The sequence below is a fragment of the Pristis pectinata genome, chromosome 7 (assembly GCF_009764475.1).
Source record: "Pristis pectinata isolate sPriPec2 chromosome 7, sPriPec2.1.pri, whole genome shotgun sequence".
In the NCBI taxonomy this organism is placed as follows: domain Eukaryota; kingdom Metazoa; phylum Chordata; class Chondrichthyes; order Rhinopristiformes; family Pristidae; genus Pristis; species Pristis pectinata.
The window spans coordinates 36424780-36441719 of NC_067411.1; the positions used below are offsets into that span (position 1 = coordinate 36424780).

A 16940-nucleotide genomic window follows, 5' to 3' on the forward strand; every position below is an offset into this window, starting at 1 on the left:
CCAGACATTTCCTGAATTTTGAGGAAACCTGAACTGGAGGGTTACTCAAATATAGAAAACTATATTTTCCTGGAAGGTTTAACTCAGCACTTTGCTGATTCCAACATTGACTGTTGGAATCTGATTTCCATCACAAGTAGGCAATGCCCTCACTGTGAAGGTCATACTAACCTGCAGTTCAAAAAAACAGATTGCTTGGATACCAATACAGGGCGTCTTACAGGATATCTTTTTGCAGCTTCATAAATTAATGCATTGCAGGGTAGTCAGATAGCTGCCTTTTGTAGATAAAGGCCCAAAGTGTTCCTAAGCTTGGATCTGCTGCTAAAACATCTAATGGTCCCTGCTCCTCCTCTCACCATCTGCTGTCTAGTCTTTTGTGATTCACTGAGTTTACCTTCATTAAACTGACTGTCTAAATCCTCTCATGAGGATTGAGTTGTATTGAAATAACATTTTGCATTTATTTACCTTCTGTGGCATAGAAAATATCCCAGGGTGCTCCACAGGGCAACGTCTGAGACTAAATTTAATCCACATAAATGGACATCAAGCAAGGGAACCAAAATCTTTGCAAAGAGGACAAAGAGAAGACTGAAAGAGAGGGTTAGGGAGGGAATTTCAGAGCTTCCTGTAAAGATGGCTAAGGTACAGCCAATAATTGTGAAGTAAAGAAAATTTGGGGACTTACATGATCAAATACTTTATTATTGGAGGTGGTCTTTGATGAGTCGATCTGTAATTATAAAATTACTGTTATGTTAAATTCAGTTTCAAATGGACAATATTTATACATTGAAGTAATCCCACACTGAGGACCAGTTTCTCCTCCTTCACTTTACAATGACTATATAACAGAGCTCAGGGTCAAACGTTGCTTCAGTTATACTAGCAGAATATCAAATGTTTTGATTCCAAAGCACTTTCAAATTATGCGTGCTGTCCGTGATATCGCTGTCACTCCAGCCTCTGTGATTATTATAAAGTGACTGCGGTTAAGCGATGATCACATGTATCAAAGACTTTAATTGTGAGAACGCCCTACAATATACACATGGGTTAATTAACAGTCTGAAATCCTGCAAATCAAGTACCTCAAACCTGATGATTTATATGTTGTATAATAAAGCAAATTGCGAACTGTTCAGTAACAAATAACTTGCTGAATTCAATGCTCTTGATTTGGTTGGTTCCTTGGAGAGTGTTCTCTTATTTCATTAGGAGAGACAGGAGGTTATGTAATTTAATGGGTTTGCTTTAATTAAATTAGAACTACAGGCAATTGGGTTAATTTATGAGTTTAATTATGACTCATCCTTTTGAATAATTAACCTCTTGTCTCTTACACTATACTTGATATAAGCTTCTTAGACCAAAAAGAAAGTTTTGACAAGACACATCATATTGCGTATTTATTAAATCAAGTCAAATTACAATCTCATTTTCATGGATGGTTGTTATATTTTTAATTATAGTGTGTTATACTACTTTTGTTACTTCAAACTTTCAAAGGTTATGCACTGAGTTTGATGCTGAGGGATAATTATATAAGCACTCTTTCATCTACCAAGGGTCCTTAAACAGTTGTATGCACTCTGTATCCATATTTTAGAATCATAAAGTCATAGAGTTGTAAAGCACAGAAACAGGCCCTTTGGTGCATCACATCCATGCTGACCTTTATGCCCATCTACACTAATTCTGGTTGCCCACATTAGTATCCTTCTATGCATTGTCTATTTAAGTTCCTATTGAAATGTCTCTTAAACAGACTGATTGTACATAGAACTTGTTTTCTATGTTAGGGAAGAGAGAAGAACCAAAAGAAAGACATACTTTATGACTAAAGGAAGTCATTAATAATAATTTACATTACACAATTTTATCCACAGAATTAAAAGTTTTAAACAGTGCAGATGTTAGAGGTGGTCACAGATGGTCCATTCAGAAAGGTGTCTAGGTTGTTCTACCATTCCTCGTCTTTCTTCTGCTTCCAATCCACTGTAAAGCTGATGGCAAGAGCTAAGTCCTTACAGTGGTGAGCCTGCACAGCCTATGAAGACTACAACAGATCTTGAGAGCCACTGAGAACTGCAGGACCCCTCCAGAGTGGTCCAGTCAGTAATGTCATTCTTCTACAAAATGAATGGTCTAATCGATGACAGCTTTTATGCTGGCATGACATTCGTTGTCAGTGTCTAGTCCTTGTGTTCCTGGATTGTGTATTGGTGTCAAAATCAGAGTGTGTGAAGCCTTGTGGGAGGTATGCTGGAACTGTAGCTAGTGTTGTTGAACCCAGGCCTCATAAAAGTTCTGAGGCTGTCTATGCTGAATTGGCACATTCTCCCTGTTTGTATATCGCCAGTGATCCCCATCATAAGCAGGACTGTTTTCCCTAAGGGTGTTTATCCTCGCAGGCATGCCTCCCCCCCTTCAATTCTTTTCTGTTTCTCATAATTACTGACCAGTTTCTGCAATAAAGAGGGAAGTGTGTCAGTGAGTATTGTGCGATGTGTTCAATTGATGTGGCTAAGTTGGTTGAACAGTTGCCAGCTTGTGCTGAACTGTGGGATGAGTGATTAAGAATTGCAACAGTGCATAGAGTGTGAAGTTGAGTTATAGCATGGGTTGAGTAATGGTTTTGCATGTAGGTGATTATCATGCTGTGAATTGAGCAGTGAATGGGACTAGAGATGCAATTGTTAGGAGTTGGAATTTGAAGATAAACTTTGCAATTCATATACGAATACTTAATTTTTTCCTGTATAATGTTTAGGCTCCTGGGGTTGTACTTCAAGCATTGCCTCCATTTTTTGCTCCTGTAAAGTGCATCTGAAAGATCTTTTGCTACTATAACCACTCCTGCACCCACCAACCTCCACCTCCACCTTTCCCTAAATTCCACTTCTACCAGCAAGAACTCCAGTGCAATGTACAGAATCTTTGTGCACACTCTCCAGCATGGTTAGCCATCGTGGAGTCTTCAATGCACATTTCAGGAAATACTCTCATCCATACTGCACCTCTTCTATAAGACATTCAGGATACCTTTAAGAGGCATGAGGTACTTATGACATCAGGTCCTTTTATCAGCCAATCAATAGTGAAGTTCACAGAGTGACTGAGGAAATCAGCAGGTAGCATTGGTGTTGATATTGATTGTATCTCAGGTTTCCTGCTCTCAGCAGCTCACTGGACAGTGCACTTATTTACCAAACCATCAGAGGGAGCTAGGATTTATAATGTGACTTAATATAAGTCTTTGATTAATGTAGAACATATTAGCCAAGGCTGATGAGGGGAGTAGTTAAACTGATCTGATCATTATATTACAATAGTATCTTAACAGTTAAATTAAACAATCTGTCTCTGAAACTTAAGCCTTTGTCTGGTTCCAAGCTAACCCCCAGCTGAGCGTTGGATTTAATGGCCTTGTTATGCTATCAAAAATACTCTCTGTTCATTTTTTTTTAAAAAGGAAACATAATTCCAGTTTAGAAGTTCACAAACAAAGTCTGAACTTTGTTTTCACTATAACACCGTTTCAAAGCTAGGATCAGTGCATTATATTTCCTCAAGAAAACTAATTTTTATATATTACTCCTTCTGTTACCCTGTAATGGGCTGCAGCAGTTATTTTTTTCTCTAAAAAAGGTTCATCCATTCCAATTCCTTCCTACTACACTTAAGAGAAAAGTCAGATTGAGAAAAAACAAATGCAGCTGTTACAGCTTATAAAGATGACACTGTGGAATGTGTTAGTGAACCTTGGCTTCCTGAGCATGCTCCAGGGTATGAAACAGCTCTCAACTGTATCTTGCTACAGAACCATCACTTTCAAAGAGAGACTAAAATCATATAATGCTGTTATTGCCCAGTGAGCAGCAGTAGTGGATTATCACTGGATTAACATACAGTGGTAGCACCATGGCTGTTAATCTTTCAATGTACTCATTGCTTTAATCGAATACTCAGATGCATTGGCTATTGGTGATAACATCTGATGCCTGCAGCTAGAAATTCAATAATCTTGTATGGAAGAGCTTTCCAGACTGTTATCTCATTTCAGGCCTGAGATGTTGATTATAAAGCAGTTGAACTTTACTCTTGCAATTTATGACATAATTGAATCCCTTGATAAGATTACTGTCTTGTAATCATGCTCAGATATCCATTTATTTCTTTTTAATTAGTCCTTTGCCAACAGTATGCAATTTTAGACAGACGTATCAGTAAGTCTGAAAACAATCCATAAAGGAGGCTACGACTTAGCAAGAAATATTGTTTTGAAATGTTTTGTTCATTAGGTTGGTTGTCCTGTTCAATCTGCCAATTTTACAGATTTAAGACTGTCTTGTGACGGCACTGTGCTCCTCCAGTATGTTAAATTAATTCAGATAATGCACATTTGATATTATTTAAATCCACTGGCCTCATCTCATTTTTTTGCAGTGAGAGTTCAGAAATAAGCTCAAATTGAATTCCTCATTCATTCCTAATTAAATAGTACTTTATAGAAGTGCTGTCATCACAAGGCACATAATACTGATAAATACTTAAAGAAAAGCAACATAAATGCTTTTGTTCTACCCCCACCCCCACCCCCTTTGGTAAAAAGGAGGTTACAGCAGGATTATCAACTCCACAGAGACTAGACGATCCCACAAGAAGAAATATTTCCATGAGTTGTGCAGTGATCTCCCACCAGGAGAATCAAACAAAAATAGGTAGCAGCTGGCCTTTTGATTTTCTCTCACTCTTACAGAAGAGAAACAATCATTGGGACTTAAGAAAAATGATATGCTGGTGGACTTGGTGACCCGCAATAGCAACATCAATTGAGAACAAAGAACAATTTTGAACCGTATTGCACCACTCTAGGACTCCTTGCAAAAAGTAGAAACACGGTCACCAATATAATCCTTCTCAGTAATATAACTTGGACTATCATCTTTGGTGAGGTTGAAGCAACTACGTTGCCAGATTATGCTTCCTGTCAGAAGCACTTCATTTTCCCCTTCTGCAACAATAAAGTAAATTTGTCCTATGCTTGGGGTAACCTGATCACTCACCACACTTCGGTGGTGTTTTGGAATAAAATGGTTGGCGCCAAATGTAAAATTTGTATTCTTACTTGCTTTTTATTAATATACTACCAGTATTACCAGCTACTGTGGATAAATCAGACTCTTTGGCCTAGGAATTCTGTTGATTCGTGCAAAGTTTTTGTCCACTCCATAACTGAATTTTATCAAAAAGCCAATGGTGTGCTGCATGGGAGTGCACTTCAGGAAACTTGTAAGAGGTGCCTCATGATATGGTTGCACACAAAGGCCATCAAACAAGTGCAATGATGTTAAGTGGCATGCAACATAAGTTTTAATGCCCCTTACACATAATTATTTGATGTATACTGAAAACTGAAGCATTAGTTGAGAAAGCATAACCTTAATGGACTTGTTGATGGCGACTCCAATGTGTCCATCTGGATGGGTTTTTACACATGTTTAAGTGGTTTTACACATGTTGACTCCCATCACACTCCTTCACTCTTGGTGGTCCCGGGCTTCCTGGTCATCTCTGGAGGAGGAAAGCTCTTTGTGTGCATCAAGTGGGCAAGATCTGTTTCATAATGTGTGTTATTATATATTTCATATATAGAACACGCACATATATTTCATATATACAACGTACATACATTTCAAATGTGTGTTAATCTGTCTACACTTCTCACTGCCTCAGTAAAGTAGCCAGCATGATCAAAGACCCCACCTACCCTGGTCATTCTCTCTTCTTACTCCTCCCATTGAGCATGTACCACCAGGCTCAAGGACAGTTTCTTTCTTGCTGTTATAAGACTATTGAACGGTTCCTTAGTACAATAAGATGGACTCTTGACCTCACAATCTAACTCGTTATGGCCTTGCCCCTTACTGTCTACCTGCACTGAACTTTTTTTGTAACTGTAACACTTTATTCTGCATTCTGTTATTGTTTGCCCTGTACTACCTCAATGCACTGTTATGATGAAATGATCTGTATGAATGGAATGCAAAACAAAGTTTTTCACTGTACCTCGGTACATGTGACAATAATAAACCAATTTACCAATTTATCTCAGGTCCCAGGCATCATGCGTCTCACATTTTTTTTGCTGAGAGGCTGCACAGACTAATGTGGAGCCACTTTAAAGCACTCTTTAAGTTGCATGCTATTCAGAATATTCCTCAAAATTTATTGCAAAATGTACAACTGTATTAACCAGTAAAAGTACAACATAAGAATGGAACAGTGGAACATTGCTGTCTCAGAAACTGTGCTGGCAATGTTATGTAATTAGAGACAGTTATAAGAACTCGTACAAATACATCTCAGTAACTAATTAGCTCCCTTTGCAACAGGAAGAATAATTGGAGAGGAGTCTTCCCTTTCAATTAATTGTCCAACAAGGATGGTCTTTAGTAAGAAGAATAGCTTTCAGAAAGAAGTCAAATAAACTACAAATAAAAGACAAGTGAATGAAGATGCCAAAATAAAGAGCAGAGTTACTAAAATCAGAAGACTGCATCACAGCAGTTAAAGGTATGAAAATGTATCTACTCTACTAACTATATAATCTTGGTTATTGAATGAAAATACATATTATCTTGCACCATATTTATTTGTAATGCTGAATATTATTAAATGAATGCTATTAATTTGAGGGAGTCTTAGCACTAAAGGAAAGTTGTTTAAACTATGGTTAGATTTATTACTCTATTTATCCTCCTCAGTCTTGAAGTGTGGTGTGGTCCAGCCTGCAGACATCTCCACAGAAGCCATCAATCCTGTCCCTTGGTTGACCCACCAGGAAACACATTTGAATGATGTGTGAATGGACCTCCCTCAGTTCAGCTTTCTCTCTCTCCCACAGACAAACGTGCACGCAACTGTTGAAACTCACCCTCAAGGGGAAAGTTAAGCTTGAACATCAGACAAGGCCAGCATTTGTTCTGGGTTTTCCTTGTTCACAATGAGTAATGAATAATAAAAAAATAGTGAATCACTTTTTTATTGAATTGCTACATACATATTGAACAGAAACTTGCTGGAAACTACCAGCAGTTTTATGGTAGAGTGTGGGTATTTACCCCCATAAATGTAAATTTGGGACATCTGTGATTATGTATTTGAATGCTGATGAGCCAAATTTGCTAACAGATTCCAGCCAATGAATCTCTCAGTCTGCTGGTCTCCACATAGAGCCCAATGGCATAGACTTGATGAGATCCCCCAGCACTTTCCATTTTGCATAATGACACAGAAGGATGCCAGTCAGCCCATCAAGTCAATGCTGGCTCTCAGAATAATACCATCAATCCTATTCCTCCATTAATTTCCTGTAACCTGTCCACCCTCAAATGCCTATCAACTGCACATTGATTCTGCAACCACCCATCTATACTTGGGATAATACTGTATATAGTGGCTAATTAAGGGTGCAAATAGGATAGATAATTTTAAATTATTTATGTAATTTTAATTATTTAAACAAAATGGGTGGTTTTCCTTGAATTATTTAGTTTAAAAAGTAATTGTCCATTTCATTTTTTTTAATCTTTTGAGCACTTCTGGACATCATATCAACCAACACATCTTTGGGATATGGGAGGAAACTGGAGCATTTGGTGGAAACCCAGTCACAGGGAGAAGGTGGAAACTCCACACAGACTTCACCAGAGGTCAGGATCAAACCCAGGTCACTGAGGCATTTGCTTAGGCATTGTGAGCCAAGTAAACCTGGAGCAAGATTACACAAGTCCGTTTACTTCAGTCAAGAGCTTATGCCCATAAATGAGAAAGATACAGATAGGATGAATTATGTATATTTTTTAAATTATTAATGTTTGTAGTAATGTTTTTAATGAATTAAAACAATGTGTGTTCTTTTTAAGGTTAAAAAATAACTGTTCATTTCATTTTTTAAAAAGTTTTTGTATGCTTCTAAACATTAGGGAAATTCACAAATCATTGCAAGGGCTTGATGGATTTGACAGATGGCAAAGCCGTGGGTATGACATTTATCAAAGGTTAACAGCAAATTTTGTGGATGGGGCTTGTTCAGATCCTCCTACCTGGCCTAATTACTTTGCACAAGCCCTTGGCAGTGCTCATAACTACGCCACTCTCATCCAGGACAATTAGGCTGCAAATTCTGCAGTCCAAATTCAAACCAGGTATGTGCAGGACAGTGGAAAATCCTGAGCAGAAGTGCAAGCAGAAGGCCCACTCAGCAAAATCTAGGCCAAAATAGTTGTTTACGAAAAGTTAAGCAACAAAATTATCCCATATGGTAGACAACTATAAAACAGATTGGTTGTCACATAATATAGTTCATTTTTAAATAACTTTGAACAATTAATTCAAATAGTCTATAGTGTTGTAAATGCACATTTCATAGAATCATAGAAATTATACATTATTATATCTATACAAGACCTAGTGCTTCAACTGGAACTATTTGCCCTAATTCTTTCCCCATATCTTCCCACATTGCTCCTTACTGCTCTATCACTGCCCTTTTAAGTGATGAATTACCCATTATTTTTAATGACAAAAACCTATGAATGTTCTTATCCCCATTTTTCACAGGATGTGGGTTCTCCAATGACAGTAAAGTCTGATTCTTACAGAAAATGTTTCCCCACATGTAGTACATTTGATGTGGGACTGACCTGAGTGATTATCTGTTCTTGATTAACTTAAGCCTTACGTTCTTTGGCCAGCTGGATATGACTTACTTCCAACTTTGTTTTACCAATGTGAGTCATCATTTGTCGCATTTTCCTGTAACAATTGTCATGCTTCCATTTGCCAGTTTACATGCCACACCTTTTTGGATTGGTCTACAATGCCTCAGAATTAGAAACTGCTGTTTTATGCTTTATTGCACCATCCCATTGACCTACAATAGTTTTATGCACAAATTGCAAAAACGTGGTTATTTTGGCCAAACCATACAGGTCACAAAATTCAATGCAGCACTTCTGTTTATTCAGTGCACCAGCACACAATGATCAGTTGCTATGTAGGTTACACATGCAGTGACATCAACCATTATGCAGTGCTCCTTTGGAGTATTGGTAATTGAAATTGGGTCATGTTTTTCTACTTTAGAATGAATATTGGCCATTCTCATATTTTCACAGTGCTCCATTCACTGCTGGTGTGATACTTAACTTGATTGGTACATCTGCAATTAGTTTCAGAACTCCGTGAAGTCTGGCTGGCCACTCAGGAGACTATTATAGTTGACAGAGTGACCTTAAGTAAGATGCATTGACAATTCTCCATGTACTTTGCCTTTGGTGATTCTGTGGCTGTAGGAGTTTGGACAGACATGATGCCCCCCTCCCCCAATGGAGGAGTGAGTGAAGGGCTTATGCCCATATATCCTTTTCTCTAATAGCCACACCCTTATCACTATCCCATGGTAGAGCAGAAACAAAGGTTGTCTGTCAATAGCGAGAGAGATCTGTGGTCTTCTGTAGGCTTTTAGGCTTTCCTCCAGACAGGTGTGTCTGGGCAGCTCTTCCACATTTACTTTAATGCAAGGAGCCTCACAGGTACAGTAAGTCAGATGAGAGAGCATGGATCAGTATTTGGAATTATGATGTTATTGCAATCACAGAAATGTACTTGAGGGAAAGGCTCAATGTTCCAAGGTATTTAGGTTCCAGATGTGACATGGAGATATGCAAAAGGAGAAAGGGAGTCACACTACTGATCAGGGAGTGCTTAGAGAGGATGCCCTGGAAGGATGGTCTACTGAAGCTATAGGAATAGAACTTAGGAATAAGAAAGGGACAATCACTTTGCTCAGGTTATACTACAGGCCTCCCAGTAGTCAGTAGGAATTAAAACAGAAATATAAACAAAATGTAAGAGAAATTGTGTTATAACAGTGGGGGATTTAACCTTCCAAACACTGGCTGGGAATGCCTTACTGCAAGGGGCTTAGATGGGGTGGAATTTGTTTAGTGCATCCAAGTAAGTTTCTTGAGACAATTTGTAGAGAGTCCTATAAGAGAAAAGACAGGAAATGAAACCCAGCAGGTAGTGGAAGTGTCAGTGGGGGAACACTTAATTAACCATATCACATGCAGCCTGGATGCTCCCATAAGTTGGGTGGCTATATAGTCTACATAGAAACTTACAAATCTTCCTTCATGGCACCCAGCTGTCTCTGGAATGACAAGATTAGTGGATATATGGGGGATTGGAGAATATATGTGCTATACCTAGCAGAAAGGAAGGTGGTTGTGATGGTTGGAGGTCAGTCATCTCAGCCATAGGGCATCTCTTCATTTCCTCAGGGTAGTGTCCTCGGCCCAACTACCTTCAGCTGCTTCATTTTCCTTCCTTCATTCGTAAGATCAGAAGTAGGGATGTTCGCTGATGATTGTACTATGTTCAGCACTATTCACGACTCCGAGGATAATGAAGCAGTCCACAACCAAATGCAGCAAGATATGGACAATGTCCAGGCTTGGGCTGATCAGTGGCAAGTAACATTTGTGCCACACAAGTGCCCGGCAATGACAATATCCAACAAGAGAAAATCCAGCTATCACCCCCTGCCATTCAATGGCATTACCTTCACTAAATCCCCCACTATCAATATCCTGGAGGGTACCACTGAACAGAAAATGAACTGGAGTAGCCATATACACAATGTGGCTACAAGATCAGGTCAGAGGCTAGGAATCCTGTGACAAATAACCAACCTCCTAACTCCAGAAAGCCTGTCCATCACCTACAAGGCTCAAGTGAGGAGTGTGATGGAATACTCTCCATTGACATGGCTGAGTGCAGCTTCAACAACACTGAAGAAACTTGACACCATGCAGGACATAGCAGCCCACTTGTTTGGCATTCCCTCCACACCCATTCACACACTCCATCACCGACACACCGTAGCAGCAGTTTGTACCATCCACAGGATGCACTGTAACAACTTACCAAGATTCCTTAGAAAGCACCTTCCAAACCCACGACCCTTACCAGCAAGAAGGACAACGGCAGCAAAAGCTTGGTTACATTGCCACCTGGAAGTTGCCCTCCAAGCCATATACTATCCAGGTTTGGAAATATATCACCGTTTGTTCACCATCGCTGGGTCAAAATCCTGGAACTCTCTCCCGAACAGCATTGTGGGTATACCCACACCTCAAGGACTGCAGTGGTTCAAGAAGATAGTTCACCGCCATCTTCTCAAGGGCAATTAGGGATGGGTAATTAAATGTTGGCTCATCCTGAGGCGCCCACATCCCTTGAATGAATAGAAAAAATGATAAAGCTACTGAAACAACATCTGGACTTCCAAATAATTGTTCCAGAGACATGAGGGAGAATCCCACCATTATAGCTGGGGAAATTAAATTCAAGTAATTAAACACATCTGAAAGTTATCTTGAAGCTTGGCTGAATAATATTAACCATGAAACTACCTGATTATTGCAAAAACCTATATGGTTCACTGATGTCTGTAAGGGAAGGAAATCTGTCATCCTTACCAGGCCTGGCCTATATGTGACTCCAGAGCCACCTACATGATTGACTTTGACTCTTGCTCCTGCTCAGTTCAAGGGTAATTAGGCATGGACAATTAATGCTGACATTGTCTGTGACATCCACATCTGTGAATGAATAGAAAATAAATATTGGGATTAAAACTTGTTGCTTTCAGTATCCTGCTTGGGAGTTCACTCTAGGTATAGATCACTATCAGTGTTAAAGAGTCATATGCAATAGATGTGTGCAGAGGTAAGTAGATAGATAGATGAGAGATAATAGATGAGAGAGAGATAAAGAAAAAGAAAAGAAGCAGGCCCTTTAGGCCACCATGTCTGTGCTAACTATCAAGTACTATATCCTTTTACCAGGACTTGGTCTGTAGCCTACTACACCCTGGCAATTCAAGTGCTCATCCAAATGCTTCTTAAATGTTATTAGAGTAACTGACTCCACCAACTTCTCAGCAAAAGTGTTCCAGACTGTAACCATCCTCTGGGTGAAAAAAATCTTGCTCCACTGATGTAGCTCTGCCCTCTGGTCTTAGACACCTCTGCATTGGGGAAAAGTTTCTTACTGTCTGTCTGCCCATCCATCCATCTCTCCCTCCCTCCATTTAGTTGAAGCTATTTTAACTTCACCCCTGACCATTGTTTTACCTGTTTCTTTAGTGACACTGTAAGTTGAAATTGTCCTTGTGGTCAAGCTTCTCTGTTTCCATGAAATGTATTAAATAAAATATTGGAAATCGAAAACAAAAACAAACTGATAACTAGCACTTATTCAGTGACTCATTGTATACCTGTGAGGAGAGAATCTGAACTAATATTTTCTGTATCCAAGGTGTTATCTGTCCAGTATGCTACATAGCTCATATAAAAGGAAAGGAAGACCTACCTTTATATAGCACCTCCCCCAATGTCAAGACATCCTCAAGCACCAGGGAGTCACTTTTGAACACGGGCATGAACAAAATTATTTTGCAAGCTTTTGAAGTAACATTCATATACGTCCTTAATGTTATTAGGCAAGTATGAGTGTATCCATCACTTTACAATAAATGTTTCTAGATGATTATTTTGAGTGTACTGGCTCGATTTGGACATTGATTTAGCATCATATCCAAATGGCAAAGCCTCTGTTAATGCAGTGGCTCTTCACTGCACCACTAGAGTGTCAGCCTAAATTTTGTGTTCAAATCTTGTGGGAAAGACAAACCCACAAGCTTCTGTCTCAAAGGTGAGAGTGCTTCCACTGAGCCACAGCTGATCCATGGTGGGAAGAAAGAAGCAAATGACTCAGGGGAAGTGATTATCATAATTATGTCACATGTGATTTACCACAATGTTGCAAACAAATTAAAACAAGGTTTTGCAGATTGACAGTGATGGTTAAGGGATCTTAAAGGAGCTAAAATATACTGAAGATAATAAGGAAAACCTCAGCCTAGAACAAGAAGTTCAACAGGTGATTATCTAGGGAGAGGAAGCTACCATAAGGCTGTAAAGTCTGGCAGTTTTAGTCCTTATATTTTGTGATTAGTTATACAGATTCATTGCTGAATATGATGTAATGAATGGCTTTTTCCCTTATTGCCACACCCAAGCTACTGGGTATACTCAAATATATACACAGTCTTAAAGAAGAAATACATGCTTCATTCTTAAAAGGAACATGCAATAACATGTTATTACAACAACACAATGTATCAATAAAAGATCCTCCTAGAATAATATGGAATTGTGACTCCTTCCCACATTTTCTTTTGCCTACCAATGCCACACACCTGGCAGGAACAGAATGAGACAGTGACCTAGAAGTTCTTTATCACCAGAAAAGAGATATTAAAGCGGGGCCACACATTGGGCCTTTGCAAAACCCTGACAGACAAATCCTACTTAAAGGAGGTCAAGACATTATATGCGAGGGAGTAAGCCTCAGATTCGTAATTGTGCACATAGGCTTCTCTTTCAGAAACTCTGCAGTGTTTATTGTTTTATTGTTTATTGTTAATTGGATTATTATTGTCACTTGTACCGAGGTACAGTGAAAAGCTTGTCTTACAAACCGATCGTACAGGTCAATTCATTACACAGTGCAGTTACATTGAGTTAGTACAGAGTGCATTAATGTAGTACAGGTAAAAACAATAACAGTACAGAGTAAAGTGTCACAGCTACAGAGAAAGTGCAGTGCAATAAGGTGCAAGGTCACAACAAGGTAGATCGTGAAGTCATAATCCATCTCATTGTATAAGGGAACCATTCAATAGTCTTATCACAGTGGGGTAGAAGCTGTCCTTAAGTCTGGTGGTACGTGCCCTCAGGCTCCTGTATCTTCTACCCGATGGAAAAGGAGAGAAGAAAGAATGTTCCGGGTGGGTGGGGTCTTTGATTATGCTGGCTGCTACATCAAGACAATGAGAGGTAAAGACGGAGTCCAAGGAGGGGAGGCTGGTGTCCGTGATGTGCTGGGCTATGTCCACAACTCTCTGCAGCTTCTTGTGGTCCTGGGCAGAACAGTTGCCGTACCAAGCCGTGAAACATCCAGATAGGATGCTTTCTATGGTGCATCTGTAAAAGTTGGTGAGAGTCAAAGGGGAAAAAACAAATTTCTTTAGCCTCCTGAGGTGGAGATGATGGAGTCCAGAAGGCCATGGGACACTGGGGTGAATAGAACAAGGGCTGGGAGAGGAGTGGGGGAAGTGGGGAATGAGGATCAAGCCTGGAGTCAGAGATTTGGAACACTGGAAGATGAAGCAGCAATGGGGAATGTTATTACAGAGAATATAGCAACATTGGAGAATGGGACAACTTGGAGATGGGGATTGGGGGACGAGGCATGGTGTAGTAAGGAGACATGCGAAATAGGAGGAAGGGATAGCAAGGGGGGGATGGGATATCTGGGACATATACTGGTCACAGGCATATAGGGGTGAGTAGATTTGGACCTGAAATTGTAGCAGCGCTTAGTTGTCATTTGCTATTTATTCATTTTTCAGGATCTGGGCATTGTTGGCAAGGCCAACATTTATCGCCCATCTCTCACTGCTCTTTAAGATGGTGGAGGTAGATCACCTTCTTGAACTGTTGCAGTCCTTCTGCTGAAGATACTCCCATACTACTAGTGAGGAGGCAGTTCCAGGAATTGGACCCAGTGACGATGAAGGTAATACGTTTCCAAGCCAAAATGGTGTGCGACTTGGACAGAGAAGAACATGTAGGTGCTGGTGCTCTCTTACACTTGAAGCCTTTTCCCTTCTTGATTTCAGAGATTAGGGGTTTGAGATGTGCTGTTGTAACAGCAGAGGTGACCAATTGAAATTCAGTTTATGGATAGTACCTGAAGTAACAGTGTGCCAGTAGTAGATTTGATGTAATGAATGTTTAGGGTAATGGACGGGATCGCAGTCAAATGGGCTGCTTTGTCCTGGACAGTGTCAAATTTCTCATGAGATGTTGGAACTGCACTCACCTAGGCAAGTGGTGAAGAATAGAGTGGTGGTGGAAGCAGGACGGTGAGGGGAAGGGGGTGTGAAAACAACATTTAAAGAAAACTTACCTGTGAGAAGTTTGCACAAGTGATGACAAAATGTACAATTCATACCATATAGTATCACTGGGCAAGCTCCACAGCCTCTCTGCATTCAGACAACAGATGTCCAGATGAAATATACTAAATTGCATTGTCCATCTCCAATCATGTTCAGCTATCAAGTTTTAAATAAAATTCATTTTCATGGCACACAAAAATGTTGCACAAGGCAAAACAAAATTCCAGTCCAATTCAGCAAAACAAAGAAAAGGCTACTCCTGCTATTTGGATGGAGTGTGTTGGGAAGGGTGGCTGATAACAGTAGAAGCAAAGGAGACGGTGTGGTGAGATAGCAGGTGGTACAGTTGCTAACCACCCTTTCCTGTCCATGGTAAATTTTGGGGGGCTAGTCATTCACCGTAAATGACAAAGGCGTCTTGATCTCTCTGCTCCCCTCTGACTCTTCAATGGGGACATGCACCATTCAACTCTGGAACACTTCCAGAGTTCAATGTTTGCATTAGTGTCTTCATCCAGAGAACTGAGAAAACAGAAAAATCAAAGCTTCTAACAGATCGATAAAAAAATGCCTGCAACCAAAAATGATCATTCAAAGACATGAAAGTCACTTGTGTTAGAAATTTTATTCTTATTACCCTATCCTGATGGGACTGGTAAGACAGATGGTGCCTTAAGCAATTTTCTTCGGAAAAACATTGTGTAGGTTCATTAGTTGCATTGCCCTTTTATTTGTTTTTGTTGACCGCTAGTCACTAATTGGAAGCTTTATACCTGCTTGGTACTAGTGTAGGTTCAGATGATAATTTGGCTCAGAATGATACTGATGCAATGAGTTAAAAATATATTCATAAAGTATTCTTTTGTCAAGTAAGTGACATATGAATTTCATTCACTTTAGGCTAATACTTCACATTTTATCTACATGACGGAGGACAGGAGCACATGGGGGAGAAAAGAATAAAATGCTTTGTTGATACAGTAGAGTGGGAGGAGGTTCAAGTGGAGTAGAAATGATGAGATGGACTATATAGCCAAACAGGCTGTTTCTGTGTTATGCAGTCAATGAAACACTGCTGTTTGCTCTTCTGCAACCAAATGAGCATACAATTGTGGCAACCTGCTTTAGTACAGAACTGGCTGACAGTCATAAGAGTCACGCAGCACAGAAACTAGCCCTTCAGCCCACCACGTCCATGCCGTTTGTTGTACCTATCGACACTAATCCTATTTACCCACATTAGATCCTTGGCCTTCCATGCCTTGTTGATTCAAGTACTTGTCTGGATGCTTCTTAAATGTTGTAAGAGTCTCTTCAAGCACTGCATTCTAGATTCCAACCACCCTCTGTGTGAAAAAAATTCCCTTCAAATCCCATCTAATCCTCCTAACTCTCACCTTCAACCTATGCCCTCTTACATTTTACTATCTGCCCTATTTAACCCCCTCATAATTTTATATACCTCTATTAGGTCACCTCTCAGCCTTCTCCACTCTCGGGAAACAACTCAGCCTATCCATTCTCTCCTTATAACCATATTTCTCCATCCAGGCAACATTCTGATGAATCTCCTCTGCACCCTCTCCAGCGTAATCACATTCTAAGTGTACAGAGTACAGAACTACCTTATTATTCTGTTCATGTAACTAAATTAGGGATAACAGTTGTCCACAAGAGTACCCCTTTCCCATCCAACCAAAATCTGCCAGCCATCTCTCTGCATAGCTCCAATTAAGTTCAGGGTTAAAAGGGTTAATTAAATACCACTCCAGCAAGTAGTTTGCGACAATGCTGGCTTTGAATGTACAATAGCAATACTGCAATGAAAAATTTA

At 39.7% G+C, this 16940-nt stretch overlaps 1 protein-coding gene across 1 annotated transcript in view; it reads right to left on the bottom strand.

The window, feature by feature from the left end:
- Positions 1 to 16940, bottom strand: part of LOC127572484 (multiple PDZ domain protein) — a 295812-nt gene that overhangs the window by 258528 nt on the left and 20344 nt on the right. The window contains exon 2 of the mRNA XM_052019821.1: positions 692 to 736. The gene's annotated coding sequence lies outside the window, so the exon portion shown is untranslated. The remainder of the gene's footprint in view (positions 1 to 691; positions 737 to 16940) is intronic.